We start from the raw sequence: 7997 nt of genomic DNA on the forward strand, positions 1-7997 counted from the left end.
CCATGGTGCTTTCAAGATTCCTACGCAGTAAAGAAACCCTGAAACTTGCGAGGAATGGAATTGTTGAATAACACCACCACCAAAAGCATCAGATAATGAGAAAAATCGACTCATCGATCGCGAGAGGTATGGCAGGTGGTGCAAGGCCTGTGCACATGTAAATTTGTCTCTCTGAACTAGGGATGGAATTGGACGGGCATTTTGCCCGCCATGAGGCATTTTGCCGGTATTTGACGCCTAAAATTTCTCGATGCCCGTCTTTGCGAACGTGCTTGGAACGGTGGGAGACGTATTTTTCACCGGCCGTAATTTTCTCAAAACGTTATTAAATCCCATTTATTTTCGCTTTAAGTTTTGTAATATTGTATGTATTAATAATACAGATTTTAAATGAGTTGTAACTGGCAAACTTGCAACTTGCTGCGATCAATATAAATTGTATATGAACAATATCACTTGGGAAAATTGAAACTAAACGGAACATGAGTAATCGAGTTCATATGGAACGATATTAAAATCATTCACCAGTTGACCTAGTATGTGAACTCTTTTTATTCTGCATAATAATATCTCATCAGAGTATAGTTTCACTTTGTTTATTTAGGCGTACACTACAATCTATTATGGTGGATGTTTAAAGCATATGGTAGATGTTTAAAGCATGTCAGCGATTTTTAATTTTTTTCTTTGAGAAGAAAAAATATGTCTCATATTAGAACGAATTTATCCATTTTAATGAACGTAGGAGTTACTCTTAAGGGACAACATGTCATATAGAGGTAAGTGAAAGCCTCTTAAAAAAAACTATTAACCTTTATAATCATCAAAATATGCATAACATTACAAGTAGGACAACGATTCAACTCATATTGTGAGACTTCGATCTCTATAATCATCGAAATCTGCAGAGCATTACAAGTAGGACATCGATTCAACTCATAGAGTAAGACTTGCCATCTCATCCTTTTTTTTGTAGAGGCAATGAGTATTACAATGTTACATTATTTTTTAGAACACATTTGATTAATAGTTAGAAAACTAAAGTTGCACATTCCACATTTAGGCGAAGACTTAATCCTTTCATACTTATACGAAAGATATACTTCAGTTGCATAGATCCAAAGAAACTAGCTCAAGCTACTCCATAAGATTATTCAGATCATTTCTCAGGGACCTGTTCTACTGAATTCTTTTTTCTGTAAATTGTTCTATAATTGCATTAAAAATAGCTAAATCAAATAAATTTCTTAATGGACCTTGCCATGGGCTTTAAGACAATGAAAATTGCCCAGGATTTAGTGAAAATGGGGTTGACCGTTGACTCACTAAGCACAGTGCAAAACAACCAGACTTTAATACATAATTTAATCCGTGAAGGAGTGCAAAAAGGCCCGTAATTTGTGGCAGAAGAATACTTCAAAAGTATGATGTGTTTGTGTCTCACCAAGTAGTCAAATACTAAATCTGTGCAAGTTAAAACAACAAATATTTCATTATTTTGTGAGACCAAGACACAGGTTAACCTGTTCTACATGAACTTGTTACTGCATTCATTTCACCCTTTGGTATCAAGGAGAAAAGATTCAATGCATTCACATCTTACCCATCAACATCCAGGAGAAGAGATTTAAGTCATTCACATCTTCCATCCCTTAAAATGGTAAGACAAAGATTCCTGCAACATGAATGAATGAATTTTTGACGAATTGTCATTAGGGAAAAACTCAGGAAAAAGCTATATTTATGTATTCATTGCTTCCGGATACACTCACATGCTTAAGCTACAGCGAATGTTCAACGAAGTAGATTTTCTGATGTCAAACATTTGACAGTCAAGGCTTAGGACTGATTCGCCTCCCTTTGGCCATCCATTTATAGCTAGCGAACTAACAATATGTCAAACTCATTCAACCACATGGTCCCTCTCGTTGTTTCCGCCATGGATCAAACTACTTCCTTGTAACGAATGTGAAGGACGTTGGAGCTTTGGAGCTTTGAACCTAATAATCAGTGTCCACAACACATCACAAATCTCACCCTCAAATACCAGTGGGCAACGGTTATCCCATGTTAGTGTTCCCTTCAACTTCATTATTAAACTTGAATATGTGTTTCTCAAAATGAAATCCTGAAACCCATTAATAAAGCACAAATTTGCATGTTATGAATTATTTTAACTTACTCTTTTAATTTTTTGGCATTATATAACTTTGTTTTCAGTTATAGTGTCTCATATTGATTGATAACAATATTTTGTCAAACCCACATATCTAGCGTAATATGTTCTAAAATAAATAAGTGATTTGTGTGTTATGATCATTTTGTAGTCAAGATAAATATGTGAAATTTTTTAATCAAGGTTTTTTTTTAATCAAGCTTTTATTTGTAAACAGGGTAATTTATTATGAGAATATTATTTTTGAAGGGCAAAATTTTAAACATAGAGTTTTTTAATGGGTAACATAAAAATGAAAATGTCAAAAAAAAATTGTATCACTAGCAACCTTCAAAAAAAAATTGTATAACTAGCTAAAAAAAATTCCAAATTCCAACCCTACTGCTCTTTCAGCACTCGAAACTTGAACTTGGAGAATGCAAATGACTAACACCGGCCCACCCATGTGAAGATTTCATTGGCTTCATTAGCCTTAGTTTGGTTAAATGCCAAAATATCTGCAATTAATTTTGGTGCGTGTCATGGTTGAGCGTGCCACCAGCGATTTCCTTGTTGTCCCGTATCAGAATGGACGGAGAGGAATTTGAATTTCACGACAACGAAAAACTGTTTGTGTATGGATTGAAGATGGGCGGGAACAGAAAAGCATGAAAGAATGAGAAAGAGATGACACGCGGCATTCATTTGAGGGCTGCCGCGTGGAATTGTGATTACGCAACAGCGAGCAAGGCAACTGCGATATGGCTCAATGGCTCAATTCACTATGCAAAAGTGACACATGGCAAACATGTGTGCAGAAAACTTGAAAGTGAAACGAAATGAATCTTATATGTGACAGCATGACAAAACAGAAGGGAGACATGACACACATACAAGATGCCATACATCGTACCCAAATGAAACGAGGGTTCCCATCTAAAGGAAAAGTATGGTGCAGGCTATGTTACTAGCTTAGATTCATTTAACTTTGGATATATCAGGTAATAAAAAAATTTATTTTGAGGAAAAATAAGTGGTAAGTTAGATTATTAATTCTAAATATATCATGTGCAAAGTGAAATTTCAGTTTTGTATTCGAGTGAGCGAAGAGCCGAGCCGAGCTTGAAATCACCCAGCAATTGCTGCGGATTTATCACCGTGGGTGTCTCCTACTTCTCCACGTGCATTTTCCAAGCGAAAATTCATTTCACTTTCTTTCTAGTTCGTTTTTATCGAAGCCCATCAAACCACTTAGACTCACTTGCGGGGCTCTGATTTCGAAAATTGGAAACAAGCCGCTCGTAGAAATTGACAAGCATTGTGCCTTAACCAAGTTGGGATCATTGAGGAGCGAGGATTAAAATGATGGATGTCGAGCTCTAGGTCGCCCGATTGGCTATCGCTTTTATCTTTGAAGTTTTTTGTTGACGAGTAGCGTGGACAGCACTGTGAGCAGTGTGGTCAGCAGCGTGGACAACAGTGTGAGCAGTGAACAGTGAGCATCATGAGAGCAGGGAGCTTTTATGCAGCATAAGTATCGAGCATCGAACGAGTAGCCTGTAGCCTACGCAGGGAGCATCGATAACCTGAAAAGTGGAGAGCAGTGCAAGGTAATATTGGCATTTTGTAGACCTACATCTTTCTCGAAACAGGGTGGACGGCAAATGCATTCAAACATGACAACGGAACAAGAAATTTCAGAACATGTGGACACAAATGATTTAAGACAAGTGAAAATTGCTTCATCCACCAAAGCTGGGAAGTGGGTTTGGGTCAATGCCAAACAATATCGGGGCATTTTAAAACGAAGACTAATTCGTCTAAAATGGGAGCAAACAAGGAAAAAATGGTCTAAAAAATAAAGTACTCTAGCCCTTCGCAAAAAACACTCAAACAAGTACCCTCTACAAGCACGTGGCAACAAGAAGTCCAGAAGAAAAGTCCTTGACGATTCTGCCTTATATAGTCCCACATCCACACCTCTCAGCTGGTCATCTGATCTTTATGTGAAAGAATTGTTAAATGCAAAACAAAGGTTAGAGGTTTTAGAAGTTAAAGAGCAGGAAAGAGATCATAAAATTCATCTAATAACAACTGAGAACAAGGCTTTAGCAGAAAGCAATAAAGTTTTAAAAGAACAAGTGGCATTGCTACAGGAAGTTCTCCTAATATGGAAAGACAAAATGGCAACATATGAAGGCGGATGTGCAAAACATAAAGAAATCTGTAGTCGAATGTACAAAGGTGGTGGATGCGAAATCATCCCAGGATAAAGGGAAAATGATTGTCCAAATAGACAATCATGAAGAGAAAGCAAGAGAAGAAGGGAAAGGAGATCCCACCAAAATTTCCAAGACTTGGGCTAAAGTTATTAGCAATTTTGCTAATAAGGAAGGGGAAACAAACATTCAGGTTGACAACATGCAAAATAGAGAAGGCAAGGAAAGACAAAATAGAGCACCAAACATAATTATTAAAGGGGTGAACGACTATGGGAAAAATGAATGTACTCTTGACCTTGCAAGAGACTTCTTGAAAGACAAGTTGTTATGGCAAGGACAAATATGCCAAGCATGGAGGGTGGGTAAGTTTAACGGTGAGAGAGTCAAGCCCATAAAGTCATCATGCCTAGCTTGTGTGATAAATATTTCATTCTAAGCAAGAAGCATTTCTTGAGGGGTTCTCGCTTTTTCATAGAAGAATATTTAACTGTAAAACAACAAGAGAAAATGAGGGAGGAAATGTTAAAGGTTAGGGTAGCGAGAGATGAAGGCAAGAGAGCTTGGATTTATAAAGGCAAAGTTGTGATAGCGCGATTTGGACCTCCTTCCAAAACAACGCAGCAAGATGGTAATAAAGAAAAAGCAACAAACTCTTCAACAAGAAATCAGGAAGCAAGGTCAACATGGGAAAGCAGGGACAAAGACTCAAATGTGAGTCTTGCATGTCAAAATAAATAGCAATCAAGTACCAAGTTTCCTTAAAATTAGTTTGTTAGAATTTCAGAGGTTACCCATGGAGACGAGGACCTGGGTTAGGGCCTATTGCGAAAGATAGATACATAATTTGCCTCATAGAAACACATGAGCATGAAGGGTGCAAGACACCTTTTTTTAAAGGATACTGGAAGATGGCAGTGTGGAACAAGGCAACAGGGAATGGCAAAGGGCATGGTGGTATCATGGTTTTAGTAAGGGAGAAAGAAGGTCATCTTATTCAGTTAGAAAAAGAAGACTCAAATAAGCAATTCATTTGGTTTAAAATATCAGCAAATAGAAACCACATCAAAATTGCAGCATGTTATTTTGTGCGGCAATTTTCAAAAATCTACAAAGGTAGAGGGCTTGATCACAAAGATCCATTTGCAGCCTTAAAAACAGATATTGCAATATATTAACAGCTAGGTGAAGTCCTTATAGTGGATGATTTCAATGCTAGGACTGCAAGTGAGCAAGCTAGCATTCTTTGATGTAAAGATCATTGCGACCCTATTTGGCTTACAGAAGAGAGTAATCATCAGTGGGAAAGAATTTCAGAGGACAAGGGTTGCAATCTCTTTGATCAACGATTGCTTACTCTATGTGGGGCCTTTGATTTAGTCAGTTGTAATGGCTTGACTAGATGGGTAAAGTCCAGTAATTTCACTTGCAATACTTACAATGGAGCAAGTGTAGTAGATTATGTAATTTGCTCGCATAGTTTGTATGAGAAAATGGAGGAAGTTTTGATTGAAGATCAGCGGTGTGACTTAGAGTAAAAAATTCAACATGTCCAAAAATATCTCCCACAGGGCTGAATTTTTTTGACTCCAAAAAATTGTAATACCTTCTAAAGATGCTAGAGAGGCTCTTCGAGAAGGAGAAAATCACAATTCACAACCTTCATAGTCATGAATTAACACATTTAATTCAATGCGCACTTGCAAAGTGCAAAAGAGCAAAAATTAAGAAGTATGAAACAAATTGCTTTCCGTTTAATGCTTGGTTTGACGAGGAATGCAAATAAGCAAGGAGAATGTGAAAAGAGTCAAACAAAAATAACATAAAGCTCAAAGCTTACAAGCAGTTATATTAAGTAAGAAAAAGGTCGATTTCATGGTTTCAAGGAGGGAAGAACTAATCTTCCTAGGGCAAAATAATTCCAAATTATTTTGGAAGGAGCTACAACCAAAAAAGGTACAAACTAGAAATAATATTACAACTTCTAAATGGTTTGACTATGCAAGACAACTCTATGAGCAGGATCCCAAGGTTGATCGTCCCCCCTTGGTCAGCACTGGTACTGAACTCTTTATAGTGCAAGAGGTAGAGATGTGTATCAAGAAGTTGGTGTTGGAAAAGCAAAAGACTTAGCTGAACTCCAAGCATAATATCTATAATGGGACTCAAAGATCCTTGCACCTCACATTACAAAAATTTTCAACAACATCATACAACAGGGGTTCCGCACAGATTGGACAACTAGTGTGGCAATACCTCTTTTCAAGAGCGGTGACGTCAATAATCCCTCCAATTATAGGACCATCATGATAAACCCCTTGTTTGCAAAGTTATTTGGAAGCATGCTAGAAAATAAAATTAGCAAGTGGGCAGAAGAAAGAGATAAGCACGCTAAAGGGCAAGCAGGTTTTAAACCTAAACATTCCACAGTTGATAATTGTATAACTTTAAGGCACATCATTGAAAAGGGTTGGGAGAAAAAGGAAGAAGTCTTTTGTTTCTTTGTTGATTTCAAAAAAGTGTTTGACTCAGTTTCTAGGGATAAGCTTTGGCACAGAATGGAAGAACTTTGGGTTCCTAAATGTTTGAGAGCAGTTGTGCATAGGTTGTATGAAGAGGTGAAAGTCAAAATTAGAACTTCAGCGGGCATTTCTGAAAGTTTTAGAAGAGATATGGGGTCAAGCATTGTCTCCTACCCTTTTTGGTTTATATATCGACAAGCTTGAGGAGTGGCTAAATTTGCAAGGGGCTGATGGTATCTATTTGGGCAAGTTTGTTATAAGACTTTTTTTGTATGCAGATGACCTTATTCCGATTGCTAAATCGAATCTCAGTTTGCAAGAACACTTACTATCCCTTGAGCATTTTTTAGAAGTGTGGGTATGCAAGTCAATATCAACAAAACAAAAGTAGTTGTTTTTTCTAAGAAAAGAAAACATAGCCAACATATGTTCTACTTTGAAGGCAACATTCTAGAAGAAGTTGCGGATTACAAATACCTCAGAATTTACTTCAACAAAAATTTAAGTTGGGATGGTTGTAGAAAGAAAAGAACTTTGGGGGGTTGGAAAGCATTTTATGCTTTTCAAAATAGGTGTAGAGAGGCAGAGTTATGGGACTGGAAAACCACTCAAACTCTTTTTGGACTTCTAGTGATTCTGATGATTCTTTATGGTTGTGAACTATGAGCCAGCGGTACATCCGACATGCAGTGGAGACAAATTGAGAAAATTTAGAAGCATTTGATTACAAACAAATTCAAGATTAAAAGTGCAGTTCCTTATGCTATCTTGTTAAGTGAAACAGGGGTTGCTCCTATTGAAGCAATTCTTATGGTGTGAGTCATAAGGAATTTAAAAAAAAAATTGAGCAAATGGAATATGGTAGATGGCCTAAGGTTGTCTTTAATGACAAATTGTGCAACAGATTAAACAAAAATTAAACAATGAAATTAACCAACAAGAAAATATATTTAACAATTGTAAAAATTTAAAAACAAAAACAAAAAACAAAAAACCTTGGATGCAGCAAAATAACAAATGGTTTAGTAAATGGGGTATTTGCTTGAACGTGTGTCCCATAAACAGAAAAGTGATTAAAAAAATTTGTTATGGATAAGTTTT

This window comes from Pinus tabuliformis, chromosome 3_2 (assembly GCF_031772625.1).
Source record: "Pinus tabuliformis cultivar Carrire ecotype Pingquan chromosome 3_2, CPIR1, whole genome shotgun sequence".
NCBI classification, from domain to species: Eukaryota; Viridiplantae; Streptophyta; class Pinopsida; order Pinales; family Pinaceae; genus Pinus; species Pinus tabuliformis.